Source organism: Podarcis liolepis (assembly GCF_965112155.1).
Source record: "Podarcis liolepis genome assembly, chromosome: 2".
Lineage (NCBI taxonomy): Eukaryota > Metazoa > Chordata > Lepidosauria > Squamata > Lacertidae > Podarcis > Podarcis liolepis.
The window spans coordinates 114,927,266-114,945,817 of NC_139555.1; the positions used below are offsets into that span (position 1 = coordinate 114,927,266).

At 47.0% G+C, this 18,552-nt stretch overlaps 1 protein-coding gene across 2 annotated transcripts in view; it reads right to left on the minus strand.

Annotated features, from left to right (window-relative positions):
* NOTCH4 (notch receptor 4) overlaps positions 1-18,552 on the minus strand; it is a 100,742-nt gene extending 82,190 nt beyond the window's left edge. Inside the window, exon 1 of one of the 2 annotated variants that reach the window (XM_083491053.1) lies at positions 17,246-18,552. The gene's annotated coding sequence lies outside the window, so the exon portion shown is untranslated. Of the gene's footprint in view, positions 1-13,771; positions 13,857-17,245 lie in introns of those variants that run through there. The other variant, XM_083491054.1, reaches the window with a different exon arrangement.

Consider the following 18,552-nt stretch of genomic DNA (forward strand, 5'->3'; position numbering starts at 1 on the left):
CAACAGACATCCCAAAAGAAACAAAAGAAAATTTTTGTATGCAGTAATGGACCTGTCCTTGCTGCTGCTTGTCCACCAGGTTTCTCTTATGCACAGCAACCCAAGTCATGTGGGCAGGGAGGGGGTGGTGGTTTGCAGTGATTTGTAGGAAGTCATTAATTTGCACCAGGTGTCCTATTGGGAAGACCCAGTTCTCTGAGTGCATGTTCTTGAAGTTGAACAATAGGGGCAGTACAGGATTCCTTTGTACCGATCTCCCCCTGCACCAAGGATTCCCTGCCTGAACTGCTTCAGGTTGTGGCAGATTTCTCCTGGAGACACCTAGTTGGTTGTCCTGGGGGATTTTAACATTCACACCGACACAACCTTACAAGGGGCCGATTGGGACTTTGTGGAAAGCATGGCCTCCATGGGGCTGTCCCTGAATAAGTTTGGCACAACTCAAAGCCGCGGACATGCCTTAGACCTGGTGTTCACCTCTATGGATGTTGGTGATCTGACATTAAGTAAAAGCGAATCTAAAGAAGCGCTATGGTCAGATCACTTCCTGATGCAACTGGACTTGTGGAGTTTGGAACTGACAGGGTTAAAACTCCGTGGTGTCCTGTATCTGGGAGGAGCTTGATGCAGAGAAGTGTGTCACAGTCTGTATCACTGTTCAGACTTGCTTTCGATTCTGCCTAAGACGCAGCTACACTGCAGAGAGGCAGTGTGTGCTTTTGGAGCACAGGAAAGATGCCAGAAAGCTCTGATGGAATGTGACTGATTTACTGCTTTGTAAGTAAACGCTTCTAGAGATAAGAACCAAACTTTATTTGGACTTGATTTATCCCTCATCTCACACGGACGCAGGACCGCTGCTACTCTGCATTTTCTGCCAGGTCAGCCTCAAGCCCCAAAGCAGAGGTGCACAGGGGAAGCGCTGACTGGACGCAGGAATTAATGTCCCCAAAGGTTATGGAAGGTCCGCGTTTCCTGCCATGTGTGAGGAGGGAAGAAGGCTGCCAGCTTTGAGCTGCTTTGAACTCCTGCCAGGAAGGGCAGTGGGAGACGCTGGTGGAGAGCGGAGCCAAGAGGAGGCTGCTGCTTTGGAGGACCAGCTAGCTGGCAAACGTGTGAGTACGCTTAAAGCCCCGGGGGGAGGAAGATGGCTGCTGCTCAGCCACAGCAAGGCCATGAGAGCTATCCCGGTGAAAGACTGCATGGGGCCAATTGGGAAGCCTGGAGTAAGCGCATGTACTACTGGCTGGAAGAAAGGAAGCTTTGGGATTGCACGCAAGCCGATCCAGTTTTTGCCCAGCCCAGTGAGAGGTCTGCAGGAGCAGTGGAAGCTTGTGAGGCAGACGTGGTTGTTGCTCTGGAAAGAGAGCAAAGGGTGCTAGCCATTTTAAGGGCCAGCGTTGATGCTTGGCTGTTGCCAAACCTCCAAGGGAAGAAGCCCTGGGTCGCATGGCAGGCACTGAAGATGGCATGTCAAGCCTCAGTGGGAGCCAGACCAGAGGGGGCTGGAGGATGCCCAGAGAAAGCACCAAGTCCAGAGGGGGCTGGGACTGTTTTGGGAAGCTGTTTCTATGCTTCAACACATCTGTGTGATGGACTGTGTGCTGGAGAGAGGCTGAGAGCTGGGAAGAGGAAGGCAGTTGCAGTCCGTTCCTCAGGCAGCTGGGCACCCAACAGTGGGGGTGCAGGCCGTTCCAAGAGCTCTGGGAAAGCCAAAGTCTCCAAGAGTCATTTGTGCTCTGAGGCGATGTCCAACAGTGAAGGGCATTGTTCTGCAGAGGCCCAGGAAGGCAAGGACACCGGCCAGAGAGGAATGTCAACAAAGCAGATAAGCGGCGGTTCCAGGGCCGGTTCCCAGCAGAGATGTGGGAAAGCAGCAGGCCAGGAGAAAAACAAAGACAAGGCATCTTATCACCTCACAGCTGCGATGGTGTCTCTGGGAAGATGGATGGCAGATAACATATTAAACTTGAATGCTGCTAAGGCAGATGTCCTGTTTTTGGGGGCCAGGAGGCAGGCAGGTGTGGAGGACTCCCTGGTCCTGATTGAGGTAACTGTGCCCCTAAAGGACCAGGTGCGCAGACTGGGAGTCATTTTGGACTCACAGCTGTCCATGGAGGCACAGGTCAATTCTGTGTCCAGGGCAGCTGTTTACCAGCTCCATCTGGTACGCAGGCTGAAACCCTATCTGCCCGCAGACTGCCTTGCCAGAGTAGTGCATGCTCCAGTTATCTCCCGCTTGGACTAATGCAATGCGCTCTACGTGGGGCTACCTTTGAAGGTGATCCGGAAACAACAACTAATCCAGAATGCGGCAGCTAGACTGGTGACGGGAGGAGAGTCTCCACCCCCACTGATCTGCCTGAACATAGAGGTCCAGTACCAAGAGCCTTCTGGTGGTTCCCTCACTGTGAGAAGTGAAGTTACAGGGAACCAGGCAGAGGGCCTTAGCGGTAGTGGTGCCCTCCCTGTGGAATACCTTCCCAAAAGATGTCAACGGAAAAAACAGCCACCAGACTTTAAAAGACATCTGAAGGCTGTCCTGTTTAGGGAAGCTTTTAATATCTGAAGGACTATTGTATTCCAATATTTTGTTGGAAGCCACCAAGATTGGCGGGGGAAATCCAGCCAGATGGGCGTGGTACAAATAAAAATATTTTTATTATTATTGAAGTTCTTTTCTGTACATCCAGAGACTTGACAATCATCTTCACTTCCCAGAAAATCTGGGAAACCTGAGCGGAAAACTCCATACATTTATATGGTTTCCCGCCTGTGTGAATTATCTTATGAATATTAAGGTCTCCACTCCCTCTGAAGCTTTTTCCACGTTTCATAAATCTAGTTTTCCCTATGTGAGTTAGCGGATGTTTCCTAAGGTTCCATATTGACTTAAGCTACTCCCCTTTGGGAGTTCGCCAGTGTAATGTAAGTTTATCCTCCCTGTTGAAGCTCTTCCCACATTCAATAGGATCCAATGGTTTCTCCCCTGTATGAGTTAGTTGGTGTATTCTAAGTGCTCTACTTTTGCTGAAGCTCCTTCCACATGCCATACATTAAAATGGTTTCTTCCCCATGTGTTAGTTGGTGTCTTATAAGGTGTCGATATGGACTGAAGCTCTTTCCACATTCAGTACATTTACCGTATTTTTCACCTTATAGGACGCACCGTCCCATAGGACGCACCTAGTTTTTTTGGGGGGAAATAAAGAAAAAAAATTATTCCCCCCCCAGCCGCGGGGGAAGCCCAACCTTTTAAAAATGCACCTACCATAGTTTTTAGAGGAGAAAAGGATATTTGCCCGAAGCGCAGAGGATATCTGCCCGAAGTTTTTAGAGAAGAAAAGGATATCCACCTGAACAGCAACCTCAGGACAGCAGTAGAGAAAATACAGATAGGGGTCTTGGCGGCGGCTTACTTTCACACCCCCTCAAGAACCCCCAATTTGTCCTGTGCCTCCTAAATGGCTGCCCTGAGCTGATCCCTAAAAAACCCACCCCACTCACACTCACCCCAAAGCCAAGGCTTTGTATTACCCCTCCCCCAAAAACCCAATTCAAAGCACCCTACATGTAACCCCCCCCCAAAACCTTGCCTCTGATCTCTCATTTCCCCCCCAAAGCCCCTTGCCCAAAAAAGAGGGTTCAGACCCCCCTCCTCATCTGGAGGCAGTACCTTCCTTCCTCCACAACCCCTCTATTTAGATCCCTAAACTTACCTACCTCCCCCCCTCCCGCCAGAAGATAAAAAAATGCCCCTTTCCAGGAGGAGGAGGAGCAAGAGGTGCTCCCCACCCTGAAAGAGCCCCTCCCCTAATCAAGCCCCCTCCCGCCCTGTCCTCCCCCCCGGGGATTATCTCACCCCTCCTTCGCCTCCTTCCCCGATGCAGCTCTGAGGGGGGGGAGTCCGAGGGAGGGGGGAGGAGGAAAAGGGGGGAAGAAGAGGAAAACAGGGGAGGGAGAAGGGGAGGCAGCGCCTGTGGAGGAGGCTGGTCTCCGCGCTGCGCCACAGCAGCAGCAGCAACTGCAGTAGCCGCCTTCCCGCTCGCCTTCCCTCCTCACCTGTCAGCGCCGCCTCCTCCTTCCCGTCCCCTTCTCCGCCCTCCTTCCACTCAGTGCCCCAGTGCTTCGCCCGCCCCTGGTGCCTCAGCCACCTCCTTCTCCCGTCCTCCTTGTGGCGGCGGTGGCGTCTTCCCCTCAGGCAACAACATGGAGGTGGGAAGCAGAGCGGGCGCCTTGCGCTGGGTGGGTGGGGGGTTGAACTGTGCTCGCCCGCCCGACCCGTTTCTCCCTCCCTGCCTGCCTGAGCGATAAACAAAGGGGCGTGGCATGCAGGCAACTCTCCGCAGGTTGCGGGAGCCCAGCGCCGGGCTCCCGCGCCTTGCGGAGAGCTGCGCGAAGCCTGGAGAGCCAGAGGGGTCGGTGCGCACCGACCCCTCTAGCTCTCCAGGCTTCAGCAAAAGCCTGCATTCTCCCCATAGGACGCACACACATTTCTCCTTCATTTTTGGAGGGGAAAAAGTGCGTCCTATGGGGCAAAAAATGGCTTCTCCCATGTGAGTTCGTTGATGTTTCCTAAGGTGTTCATTTTGACTGAAGCTCTTTCCACATTCAATACATTTAAATGGTTTCTCCCCTGTGTGAGTTCGTTGATGGCTTCTAAGTGTTCCATTTTGACTGAAGCACTTTCCACATTAAATACATTCAAATGATGTCTCCCCTGTGTGAGTTCGTTGGTGTCTTCTAAGTGTTCCATTTTGACTAAAGCACTTTCCACATTCAATACATTTAAATGGTTTCTCCCCGTGTGAATTTTTTGGTGTTTTCTATGGTGTCCACTTTCACTGAAGCTCTTTCCACATTCAATACATTTAAATTGTTTCTCTCCCATGTGAGTTCGTTGGTGTATTCTAAGTGTTCCATATAGACTGAAGCTCTTTCCACATTCAATACATTTAAATGATTTCTCCTGAGTGTGAGCTCGTTGGTGCATTCTAAATGTTCTATTTTGACTGAAGCACTTTCCACATTCAGTACATTTAAATGGTTTCTCCCCCGTGTGAGTTAGTTGATGGCTTCTAAGGTGTCCATTTTGACTGAAGCTCTTTCCACATTCAATACATTTAAATGGTTTCTCTCCTGTGTGAGTTCGTTGGTGTATTCTAAGGTGTCCATATTGACTGAAGCTCTTTCCACATTCAATACATTTAAATGGTGTCTCCCCTGTATGAGTTTGTTGGTGTATTCTAAGTGTTCCATTTTGACTGAAGCTCTTTCCACATTCAATACATTCAAATGGTTTCTCCCCCGTGTGAGTTCGTTGGTGTCTTCTAAGGTTTCCACTTTCACTGAAGCTCTTTCCACATTCAATACATTCAAATGGTTTCTCTCCCGTGTGAGTTCGGTGGTGTACTCTAAGGTCTCCACTTTCACTGAAGCTCTTTCCACATTCAGTACATTTAAATGGTTTCTCCCCCGTGTGAGTTAGTTGATGGCTTCTAAGGTGTCCCTTGTGATTGAAGCTCTTTCCACATTCAGTACATTTAAATGGTTTCTCCCCTGTGTGAGTTCGTTGGTGTATTCTTAGTGCTCCATTTTCCCTGAAGCTCTTTCCACATTCAATACATTTAAATGGTTTCTCCCCCGTGTGAGTTTGTTGATGTTTCCTTAGTGCTCCGCTTTCACTGAAGCTCTTTCCACATTCAATACATTTAAATGGTTTCTCCCCTGTGTGAGTTCGTTGGTGCATCCTAAGTGTTCCATATCGACTGAAGCACTTTCCACATTCAATACATTTAAAAGGTTTCTCCCCCGTGTGAGTTAGTTGGTGTATTCTAAGTGTTCCATATCGACTGAAGCACTTTCCACATTCAATACATTCAAATGGTTTCTCCCCCGTGTGAGTTCGTTGATGATTTCTAAGGTTTCCAATTACACTGAAGCGCTTTCCACATTCGATACATTCAAATGGTTTCTCCCCCGTGTGAGTTCGTTGGTGTATTCTAAGGTGTTCACTTCTACTGAAGCTCTTTCCACATTCTATACATTTAAATGGTTTCTCCCCCGTGTGAGTTCGTTGATGTTTTCTTAGTGCTCTACTTTCACTGAAGCTCTTTCCACATTCAATACATTTAAATGGTTTCTCCCCCGTGTGAGTTCGTTGGTGTATTCTAAGCTTTCCATTTCGACTGAAGCACTTTCCACATTCAATACATTCAAATGGTTTATTCACTGTGTTAGTTCCTTGATGTTTCTTTCGATAGTCAGTACATTTAAATGGTTTCTCCTCTATGTGGATTCGTTGATGTGTCCTCAGTCTTCCACTGTGACTAAAGCACATCCCACATTCCAGGCATTTAAACTGTTTCTTTGTTCTTCCCAATGAATTCACAGATGGCTCCATAGAATTCTGGCCATCATCTTCCTCACCTGTTTGAGAGTGGGGGAGGGGGAAGAGAATCCTGTTAAGACTTTCAAGAAAGACAAGAAAGGAACTGAACACATGTCAGTACCAGCATGCACCTTCTCTTATTTTAAAACTGTCTCCTTTCTCCACTGTCCTCTCTATGTTCCAAACTTTTAGGAATGCAGGTGAGATAATGGCAAGAAAAACACATGATCACTCCATTCACACTTAATAAACTGCATTATTTTATAATCTGTGGTGGAATTGGCTTCTTAGACACATCTCTGTATTTCTCTTTGTCCAGGGAGGAAAGGATCACAGGCTCAAGTAGCATTCTCCCCTATGATTAAGAAGTCAAACTTTCGTGTTACTGTGCCACAAGTAACTGTAAAAATATTGCAATATCTTAGAACAGGCATCCCCAAACTTGGCCCTCCAGATGTTTTGGGACTACAATTCCCATCAGCCCTGACCATTGGTCCTGTTAGCCAGGGATGATGGACGTTGTAGTCCCAAAACATCTGGAGAGCCAAGTTAGGGGATGCCTGTATCAGAACATAAGAAGAGCCTGCTCGATTGGGCAAAGGACGACCTAGCCCAGCATCCTCTTCTCACAGTGGCCAACTAAATGCCTGTGGGAAATCAGCAAGCAGGATTGGAGTACAAGAGCCCTCTGCCTTCCTGTGCTTTCCAGGAACTAGTATCAAGAAGCATTATTGCCTAGGACCACAAGGGAAGAGCACAGACATCAGTCTAATCCTCTTTTTCAAGCTATCCAAGTGACAAAATCAAGGATTAAAAATAAATTATTAACAGATGTAAGAGAGAGATGAGGTTTTGCCCTGCCGGGTTTGAAACTTTATTATGAAACATCCTGTATCTACTAGAACTGGGAATGGATTACATTGGAAAACACAGATACTGCATTTTAGATCTGGAAGGACACAAATACTGAACAGAATGCATATTTATGGTAGGAAAAGGCCAAGGTGCATAGCGCTTTTCAGTCTCATATAGTAAGAAAATCAATTTGTAGGGTATGGGAGAAGTATAAAAATTTGCTTGAGTAAAAAACATCCTGGTGGCTTTCCCCCTTGGAAGCAATATCTCTGAAAAAAATTGAATATAAGAAGTAATTGGCCGACTTACAGAGAGGTGTTAACTGAAGTTGAAAACCAACTGGAATTAAAAGATTTTGAAGAGATAAGGGAAGCTGTAACTGACTGGCTACAGTACCATCAACTAAACGATATCTTTAAGATAGACAAATAGAAAGGTTTTAGTTATGAGACATCACAATTTTAAAAAGAACTCTTAGGAAGTAACATAAAAAGATCTCTCTAAAATGTATAACTTGCTCCTAGAACGGTATACAAAGGATGAACAGGTCAAATCAGTTATGACGAAATGGGAAAGGGACTTAGGACATAACATACAAATGGGAGATTGGGAGAGGCTTTGGAAAACAGATCTGAAATTCACAGCTTGCTGTTCATTGAAAGAAAACTACATTAAAATGATGTGCTGGTGGTATTTGACTCCTAGTAAGTTATCTAAAACATATAGAGTAAGTTCAAATATCTGCTGGAAATGTAAAGAAGCAGGTACCTTTTGCTATATGTGGTGGCCATGTAAGATAACAGTATCATTTTGGGAAATGGTATATAATGAAAAAGTAGAAACATCACCTTGCCAACGAGCGCAGTGAAAACCAGGAAGGAAAAAAAAAAAGGCTGGGGAAGGCACGGGATGAGGGGCAGGGGAGCGGGAGCGTGCTTTTTACTTCTGCAGCTTGTTTTGAGGCAGGATAGATTTGAGCATTGTCTGGGTCCCAGTGCCCCTACTCCTTTTTTATGCTCATTCTATTGCTGCCAGTGGCTGTTCATTACTCAAACTGAACCTGATACCAGTAGCCACGTGTACAAACAACGTAGAAGGCTTCAAGTAGGAGCGCTTTTACATAGCTAATGGCGAATCCCCTGCAATCCAATTCCTGATCACTTGCTCAAATCTATCCTGCCTCAAAACAAGCAACGGAAGGAAAAGGCTGCAAACTGTTAAATGGAAAAAAAAAAACCCAGGCACAGGGCAAATACCTTGAATAAAATAGTAAAAGGAGGCAGGTGATTCAAAGCCAGCAGGCACTTTTAAAAGTGGTGCGCAGCCAGCAACAGCTGCAGAAGGTTCGCCCGCTCCCTAAACGGAGAAATGAGGCTGCAAAGGGACGGCAGGACACAGGAGGGGTTGGATCGGGAAGGATAAAATTTAAGCAACCAGCAGCAAAAAAAAAAAAAACAACAACCTCGAGCTCTGAGCCACGAGCGCAGTGAAAATCAGGAGGTAAAAAAGGAAGGCTGCTGGGGACTGGAGGGCAGAGGATGAGGGAGAGGGGGAAATTACACAAATCCGCCGCGTCTCAGCTGATCCGCTGGCTCCTTGAGCCTGCACACTAAAGAAACATACAGCTCCTGTCCCTCTTAGTCTCACTCTGATATACCAGTAGTTTATTAAATAGTTTAGTACAACATTTGATTCAGAATATTTCCCCCGTTTTCCTCCTCTGAAAACTAGGTGCGTCTTATGGTCCGGTGCGCCTTATGGCGCAAAAAATACGGTACTATCAGGACCCATGAAAGGGATGGAGCGAAGTCATGTGATTCAGAGAATCTCAGGAATTGATTATATAAATGTATTTGATATAAACTTGCAGTTGTAAAAAGCAATAAAAATATTTCAAAAAAAGGGAAGTCCACAGATTGACTATGCTTCTGTTGATTCATCATTTGCAAACCCAGAAATAGGGGCTCCTGTTTTTGAACTTTTCCTCGGAAACCGAACGTGCTCCTGAGCTTCCATTTTTACTGTTGCACAGCAAATTTAATCCCCCCCCATCCTAATTAAGGCTTTTTTTATCCCACTTGTATCCTTGAGCAGCTAATTTAAGTCTCCCCTCCCATTGTAATTCAAGCTTTTTTCATCCCATTTGTTCCCTTGCACAGCTGATTTAAGCCCCCAGCCCATCAATATTAAAGCCATTTCTGGTTGCAGTGTTCTGAGGTGACATTTGGTGCTTTAGTTTTTTCCTATTTTTTGCATTTTTGATTGTGGCTTCTTTTTTTAATTTTACCGTATTTTTTGCACCATAACACTCACTTTTTTCCTCCTAGAAAGTAAGGGGAAATGTCTGTGTGTGTTAAGGAGCGAATGCCTACGGATGGCGGGGTATCTGCTGCAGTCGTGAGCAGAGGATCCATGGTTCCCCTTCCTTCCCTCCTCCGTGGCTTGCTTTGAAACAACAAAGCGGGAGAAGAGCCCCTGCAGAGGTGCAAAAACATGCTTACAAAGCATGGATCCACATGGATCCTCAGGATTTTTGCATTGAGCTACCCCAAACTCACCGTCAGATCACATGTCTGTGCCCACAGCATGAACCACAAAAATCATACATCCATTGTTTCGTTTAGAATATTTTTTTTCTTGTTTTCCTCCTCTAAAAACTATGTGCGTGTTATGGTCGAGTGCGTGTTATAGAGCGAAAAATACAGTAATTTTTATCATCAACAATACTGTCTTCTTTATTTTAATGCTACAGAACATTGATTACTGCTTTCATTTTATGGATCAATGGTCTTGTTAGATAGTAAAATTCATGTTAAATTGCTGTTTTAGGGGTTGTTTTTAAAAGTCTGGAACGGATTACCGTATCTTTCGCCCTATAGGACTCACTTTCCCCCCTCCAAAAATGAAGGGGAAATCTGGGTGCGTCCTATGGGGCGAATGCATGCTTTCGCTGAAGCTTGGAGAGCGAGAGGGGTTGGTGCGCACCGACCCCTCTCGCTCTCCAGGCTTCAGGAAGACATCCGCAGCCTAGGCAGCCCTGCGGGAGGTCCGCAGGGATGTCTAGGCTGCGGATAGCAGCCTGCTTCCCGGAGCGTCGGGCCCCCTAAAGCAGAGCGCCCCCCGCGCCGGGCAGACATCCGCAGCATGGGGAGCCCTGCAGGAGTTCCCCGCAGGGCTCCCCACGCTGCGGATAGCAGCCTGCCGCCCAGCGCGAGGGGCCCCCTAAAGCAGAGCGCCCCTCTCACTGGACAGACATCGGCCAGCCCCACAAGCTCGGGGGACAGCAGGGAGGCGCAGCGCCGCCATCCCGCTGTTCCTGGACCTGGTTCGGTTTCCCCGACCTGCTTTTGGGGGGGAAATAAAGGGGGGGGATTTCCTTTATTTCCCTGCCAAAAAACTAGGTCCGTCCTGTGGGACGGAAAACACGGTAATCCATTTTGCCTTACTTTCTTTTAAAAATATATATATATTTATTGAGATTTTACAAACATTAAAAAGTTTCAAAGTTTAGACTTAACAAATAAGAACAAAGAATAACCTTAAAAAAAGAAAAAAAAACTACAAAAATACAAAAACAGAACACATGAAAAATACAAAATAGAAAACAGTTAACAAAAAGGAAAAAAAGAAAAGGAAAAAAATCATTAATTTCATATCTTATACTTCATTTACTAGTTTCCTGACCTCCTCACGCCTCCCTTTTTGTATTCCAGTTCATATATTTAATTCAGCAAATCCTTTCCCTCTGTCATTTATCTTTACTCAATATCTTAACCTATTATAACCATATGTTTATAACCATTATCAATCCATATTTACATATTCTTGATAATCTTTTTACCAATACCACTTATTTTCCATCCGACATCATTTTAACATTCCTTAATTTAACAGTATTTCTGCACGTAGTCTCTAAATTTATTCCAGTCTTCTTCCACCAACTCTTCTCCCTGGTCACGGATTCTGCCAGTCATTTCTGCCAATTCCATGTAGTCCATCACTTTCATCTGCCATTCTTCCTGTGTGGGTAAATCCTGTGTCTTCCACTACTTTGCAATCAGTATTCTTGCTGCTGTTGTGGCATACATAAAAAAAGGTTCTATCCTTCTTTGGTACCAATTGGCCGACTATGCCCAGGAGAAAGGCCTCTGGTTTCTTCAGAAAGGTATATTTAAATACCTTTTTCATTTCATTATAGATCATCTCCCAGAAAGCCTTAATCTTTGGGCACGTCCACCAAAGGTGAAAGAATGTACCTTCAGTTTCTTTACATTTCCAGCATTTATTATCGGGCAATTGATAGATTTTTGCAAGCTTGACTGGTGTTATGTACCACCTGTATATCATTTTCATAATATTCTCTCTTAAGGCATTACATGCCGTAAATTTCATACCTGTGGTCCACAACTGTTCCCAGTCAGCAAACATAATGTTATGTCCAACATCCTGTGCCCATTTAATCATGGCAGATTTAACCGTTTCATCCTGCGTGTTCCATTTTAACAGCAAGTTATACATTCTGTTTCCAACTTTGATTTTTCCACCTGGAAGCCATTTTTTTGGTCCAAATTATATACCTCTCTTATTTGATAATAATGAAGCCAATCTCGCACTCTATCTTTTAATTTCTCAAAACTCTGCAATTTCAATTTATCTCCTTCTTGCTCCAAGATCTCCCAATATTTTGGCCACTTGGCATTTTGCATTACTTTCTATGGGAAAGCATGCCTTGGTTTTGAAACGCTTTGGTTTTGGAAGACTTCCGGAACCTATTATGTTTGAGAACCAAGGTACCACTGTAACTCCTAAGATTTAAAACCCTGGAGGAAGAAAATCTGCCCCCCACTACAGTGGTACCTCAGGTTAAGTACCGTATTTTTCGCTCTATAACACGCAGATTTTTTCTCCTGAAAAGGAAGGGGAAATGTCTGTGCGTGTTATGGAGCGAATGTGTGGTCCCTGGAGCCGAAAAATCAGACAAAAATCAAATCGGGCTTCAGATTGCTGAAACGGAACAAAGAGCAGGGAAAGCCCCTCCCCTCCAGGCAAGAAGAGGAAGTGGTTGCTTTCCTGCATTCTGCCTCAGGGTCTTACTGCCCACCCTCTCTGTTTCGTTGCTGTGTTTGCTGAAACGGAACAAAGAGCAGGGAAAGCCCCTCCCCTCCAGGCAAGAAGAGGGGAAAAGCAGAGCGTCCTTCTATCCTCTCCCTGCTCCGGAGGGAACAATGTTTGTGAAGGGAGAGAGATTACAGGTTCAGCTTAAAATTCTGATTTGACTTCCTGCTTTTTGTTTTTGGGGACACACAGCATTCAAATATGCTTTCTTCAATTTAAAAGGATGAAATCCTTAAACAGTGTTTTGCCTGTAAATTCATGCGATCTGGAAGATTACAGTGTTGTGTACCTCTTAAGGGATGGCAAAGCTTAGGTTTCGCTGCTAAATAGTTCTTAATGCAGTTAAAATGCTTTCTTCTGTCAAGGCAATTAAAAAAAATAAATATCAGGCAGCCGGAAAACATGCAGATGGGAGGGAGAGAGAGAGAGAGAGCGCGCGCTGGCTGGCTTGTGTGGGTGGGTGGGTGGACTTTTGCCTTCCTTTCCTCACATTATAGCCCTCTCCTGCATTCTTAGCCTTCTGTGTTTTTCCTTCCCTCCCCACTTAAAATGTGGTTACAAAGCATGGATCCACATGGATCCTCAGGATCTTTGCATTGGGTCACCCCAAATTCACCATCAGAGCACACAGCATGTCCATGGCTACAGCCTGCCCCCCCCAAAAAATCACGCACCCACTGTTGCCTGGGGCTGCAATGGTGCAAAAACGTGGTTACAAAGCATGGATCCACATGGATCCTCAGGATCTTTGAATTGGGTCAGCCAAAATTCACCATCAGAGCACATAGCATGTCCATGGCTACAGCCTGCCCCCCAAAAATCATGCCTGGGGCTGCAATGGTGCAAAAAAGTGGTTACAGGGATTCTCAGGATTTTTGCATTGGGTCACCCCAAATTCACCATCAGATCACATGTCTGTGGCCACAGCATGAAGCACAAAAATGATACGTCCACTGTTTCATTCAGAATATTTTTTCCCTTGTTTTCCTCCTCTAAAAACGATGTGCGTGTTATGGTCAGGTGCGTGTTATAGAGCGAAAAATACGATACTTAATTCGTTCCGGAGGTCTGTTCTTAACATGAAACTGTTCTTAACCTGAAGCACCACCTTAGCTAATGCGGCCTCCTGCTACTACTGCACGTTTTTTGTTCTCATCCTGAAGCAAAGTTCTTAACTAGAGGTACTATTTCCGGGTTAGCGGAGTCTGTAACCTGAAGCGTATGTAACCCGAGGTACCACTGTACTTTATGAAAGGGATTCAAGAAACAAAGAGCTGCTTTGGAGAAGGCCTCACCCCTTCCTTCTTACGTTCAGGAACCTCCTTCCATTTGTCTCCTCTCCATCTTTTCCTCTTTCTCCCTCCACCATCCATCTATCCCTGTCCCCATCTCCTCTCCCCTGGAACTCACCAGATTTCTCCAAGGGTCCTGGGAGGGAATGCTCAGAGGTTGTGGGGAGGGATGCGGGAGACAGCCTGACCAGGTCAACCGTCCATCTTCCTCCTTCCATCCTGGCCAGGGTTGCAGGTTCAGTCTCAGCTAGGTTTGCAGGTTCAGCTTCGTGAGGAGTGCAGAATCCAGAGCCAGTTGCAGCTTCCTGGGAGGGAGGGAAGAAGAAGCCAAGGGAGTCTGAGAGCCCCTGCACGGATTCTCCTGCCCAAGACATTCTGCTGTCCCTGGAGAAGCCCCAATTGGGTATCCCCTCCCCAAGAGCCCCCTCCCATTTTCAAACACCTTTGGCAATTCCTTTCACCTGCCTGTCCCACCTCCCTTCCTAAGGCTGGCATGGTATGACATTAGTGGCCTGAGAGTAGATCCCATGGAACTTAAGAGTTCATCTGCAAAGGACTGCTCTGAATACATGGGTGGCCCTTGCATGGAGAAGAAGGAAGCCCCTTGCTTGCATCTGGACCCCCTGGGAGAGGCGGGGGATCCACCCACTGCTCCCTCTGCCCCCTCCTTTGCCCTCCTGCCCTGGAAACACCCTTTGCTCCTGTTGCTCAGGGGAGAGGCAGGAAGAGCCTTCAAACCCATCCGTTTCCTCCTCTGCAGCCCAGTGAGAGGGGAAGGAGCTGCAGCGCCTGGTTCACTTCAGATACACACATGGTTTACTGGGATTGTGAATGAACACGTCCTCTGCCTTCCATGGGGTGGGAGTGGGGTGGGTTAAAAGTGGTGAGGAGACCTCCCCCTCCAGTCCTTTTGGGAAACAGGAGCTTTGGTCAGGAGTAAACAACTTAGATGGCAAGTTCACAAGAGAAGCACTTTGGAGCACTGCTTGCTCTTACTATGTGTTTGGACCTAGAGGACAACATACACGTTTACACCACAGGACTCCTTAAAGAGGGCATTTCTTTAAATTCAAAGGCCATTTCTACAAAATGGAAGTCTTCTGATGGCAGCCCTATACAGGGAAGTTTTCAATGTTTTAATTTTTTTGGTGTTTTTGTTGGAAGCCGCCCAGAGTGGCTGAGGCAACAGTTTTTATTTATTTATATTATTATTTATATTATTATTATTATTATTATTATTATTATTATTATTATTATTCCCTCCTAAGCCCATCCTGCTATGCATGCTGGTCAGAGACTTTGTCCCAACCCCCTCCCCTTGAACGCAAGAGGGCTTCCTATTTTTACTGCTGTTCTTTAAATTTCTATACTGCCCTTCCTCCAAAGATCACAGGGCAGCTAATTATTATTATTATTATTATTATTATTATTATTATTATTATTATTATTATTATTATACCCCGCCCTCCCCAGCCAAGGCCGGGCTCAGAGCGGCTTACAAGCAATAATAAAAACAAGTTGAATCATTACAACTTAAAAACAAAATTAAAATACAACATTAAAATATTGAAACACTAAAATATTAAAATGTAGCCTCCTCACAGGAGAAGAAGGAAAGAAAAAAGAGAGGGAGGGAATCAAATTGGCACCAAGCCAAAGGCCAGGCGGAACAACTCTGTCTTACCGGCCCTGAGGAAAGAAATCAGATCCTGCAGGGCCCTGGTCTCATGAGGCAGAGCGTTCCACCAGGCCGGAGCCAGAGTTGAAAAGACCCTGGCTCTGGTTGAAGCCAATCTAACTTCCTTAGGGCCCGGGACCACTAGGGTGTTGCTATTTATGGACCTTGAGGCTCTCCGTGGGGCATACCGGGAGAGGCGGTCCCGTAGGTACGAGGGTCCCAGGCCGTGAAGGGATTTAAAGGTCAAAAGCAGCACCTTAAATCTGACCCTGTACTCCACCGGGAGCCAGTGCAGCTTGAAAAGCACTGGATGAATATGTTCCCATGGCAGAGACCCCGTGAGAAGCCTCGCTGCAGCATTCTGTACCCGCTGGAGTTTCTGGGACAGCTTCAAGGGCAGCCCCGCGTAGAGCGAATTACAGTAGTCAAGCCTGGAGATGACCGTCGCATGGATCACTGTGGCTAGGTCGGGGCGGGAAAGGTAAGGGACCAACTGCTTGATGCGGCGAAGGTGGAAAAATGTCACCTTGGCTATTGCTGTAACCTGCACCTCCCTGGAAAGGGAGGCGTCAAGGATTACACTCAAACTCTTAACGGAAGGCAATGGCACTAATTGGGCCCCCACAAGAGAAGGGAGTTGGTCCCTCATCCCCATGCCATCCCAACCCAGCCATAGGACCTCTGTCTTCGAAGAATTTAGTTTCAATCGGCTCCCACGAAACCATCCAGCCACAGCTTCCAAGCATCTGGTCAGTGTGTTAGGGGCCGAGTCGGTGTGGCCATCCATCAGCAGATAGAGCTGAGTGTTATCAGCATATTGGTGACAGCCCAGCCCAAAGCTCCGGATAAGCTGGGCAAGGGGGCGCATAAAGAGAATTGTGCCCTGTGGCACTCCACACACCAAGGAGTGGTGCGAAGACATTTCCCTCCCTAGTGCCACCCTCTGTCCCCGACCAGAGATAAAAGAGCACAGCCAGTTATGGGCTATGCCCTGTATCCCCACGTCTGCGAGGCGGTGGTCCAGAAGATCATGATCGACCATGTCAAAGGCAAAGATAATGATCGACCATGACAAATCTAGAAGGATCACCAGTCCTGACCCGCCTCGATCCAGTTGTCTACGGAGATCATCTGTTAGGGCAACCAGAGCCGTCTCGGTCCCAAAACCAGGACGGAAACTGGACTGAAATGGATCTAAAGCCGATGTTTCCTCCAGAAACCAACCAAGCTGTTCGGCAACAGCTCTCTCAATTACCTTACCCAAGAGAAAAACAGAGATGCATAGCAGAGTAAGAAATAAAAACAACACCCCCCCAACTCAGTTGTAAAGTCCATAGATTGTTTAATAAGCCATACCCCTGGGAGAAGAGCAATGCTTTCACCTGTTGCCTAAAGATAAGGTCCTCCTCCGAGGGGTCTTCTGCTGGGGTATAGATACTAAATTTAAATTACAGTGGTACCTTGGGTTAAATACTTAATTCGTTCTGGAGGTCCGTTCTTAACGTGAAACTGTTCTTAACCTGAAGCACCACTTTAGCTAATGGGACCACCCGCCACCGCGCTGCTGCTGCGTGATTTCTGTTCTCATCCTGAAGCAAAGTTCTTAACCCGAGGTACTATTTCTGAGTTAGCAGAGTCTGTAACCTGAAGCGTATGTAACCCGAGGTAGCACTGTAATACTATTAAGGCGATCCTGGCCAGCAATGCCCACCCCTCTCCCCTCTCCCCCCTCCTTCCCTGCAACTCCCTTTGTACCAGATCCCTGCAGGAGGAAGCTTCTCCCCCCCCCCCCAGGCCCCCTTTAAGAAAACAGCTCCCTTCCCTCCCTTCTCTCCTCCCCGTCCGGGGGCTTCTCATCCTGGACCCCCTCGAAAAGCCCCTTCCCTCCTTCCCCGCCATTGGCTTTGCACTCACCCGAAATCCTGGGCAGCGGGGGCGGGAATGGAAGCCCCCGCGTGGGAGGCAGGGAGTGAGGGCGCTTAATTAGGAGGCTTGATTAGGAAGCAGCCCCCTCCTCCGCCTCCGCACAATGCAGCCCCCCTTCCCGCCTCCTCCCCTCCCTCCTTTGCCAGCTCCAATTTTATCTCTGCTGGTGAAGCCGGAAGTGGAGGCAACTCTGAGAAGGAAGGAGAGGTTTCTCTCCACGCTCAGCCTCTCGTCTGTTATTTGATAACTGGGGGAAGGAAAACCTTGTAGCACCCAACCAATGGGAAGAGGAGGGAGGGAACGTGTGCATAGGGAATATAAGCTCATTCCTTGCCCCAGCTGGACTGTGCCTGCTTTGGCTCCCAGCTCCTTCAAGAATATATTGTCCTCACTAAGGGCTTGCCGATCAGAAGGTTGGCTGTTCGAATCCCCGCAAAGGGGTGAGCTCCCATTGCTCTGTCTCTGCTCCTGCCAACCTAGCAGTTCGAAAGCACATCAAACTGCAAGTAGATAAAGAGGTACCTATTGTAAACAAAATCTGCCCTTATTCCCTTATGGAGGACACAAGAGCCTTTATAGAGTCCTTTGCAGGTTCTCCATCGGTTGGAGAAAATAAGAGGCCAACCAGAAACTATTGAGAAGCAAAGCAGCTAGTAAGCCTGATCTTTATTGAACTGTTGCAACAGGTTGCTCCCCTCACACGCAGGAGAAAGGAGGAGGACCCCGAACAAAGGTGTGCCTGCCATTATATAGAACTTTTAAATTCCCTGCCCTGGAGTTCAAGACCACCCCTCCATACATCATACATACATCACAGAAGGGGTGTAACCCAAGACCACCCCCCACCAACATCATACTTACACCACAGAAAAGGTGGTCTACAACAGAACTTTGAATGTTGTTGTTTTTCCTGTCTGCCAGGTTATGTCATAATGTCTTATCTGATTGCCTTTCCTGGTAGTCTGGCCATTCCTTTGAGACGGTGATTACCCAATTCCTGAGACAATGGGAAGGCCCCTCCCCCTCCCTCCTTGCACGGAATACATTTCGTCAGTTTGGGAGTCAAAATGGTTTCAGGACGGTCTTCCTGTGCTGCTCCAGAGACGTGCTCCACGTATCTATGTACGTGTTTCATTGGTACATTTATGAACATCTATTATATATAAAAGGGACGCGGGTGGCGCTGTGGGTAAAACCTCAGCGCCTAGGACTTGCCGATCACAGGGTCGGCAGCTCGAATCCCCGCGGCGGGCTGAGCTCCCGTCGTTCGGTCCCAGCTCCTGCCCACCTAGCAG